We start from the raw sequence: 354 nt of genomic DNA, 5'->3' as shown, positions 1-354 counted from the left end.
TTTTTTCAGGCGGCAGGCGTCAAGCGTCCGGCGTGGAGATGTGAACCATCTCCATAGCCGACCATGTAAAATCACCCCTCCAGCGTATGAGGGGCGGCTGCGGCGTCGCGCTTCAGGCGTATATACGCCTAGGTGTGAATGCAGCCTTAGGGAAGACAAAAAAAGTGTAGGATTGAATTCTGGAGGCAGCAGCATTGAGATGTAAAAAGCATAAAAAAACAAATAAGAAATGATTAAAAGGAACAGCGTTTGATTTTGATACATTGTGCTTTGGCAAAGGAAATGCCATTCCCACACCTATTTGTCAGACAGGGAACAAAGTTCAGAATCCTGTAAGTGGAATCCCGCAGGTAA

Source organism: Rana temporaria, chromosome 12 (assembly GCF_905171775.1).
Source record: "Rana temporaria chromosome 12, aRanTem1.1, whole genome shotgun sequence".
Classification (NCBI taxonomy): domain Eukaryota; kingdom Metazoa; phylum Chordata; class Amphibia; order Anura; family Ranidae; genus Rana; species Rana temporaria.
This window is presented reverse-complemented; position numbering follows the sequence as displayed.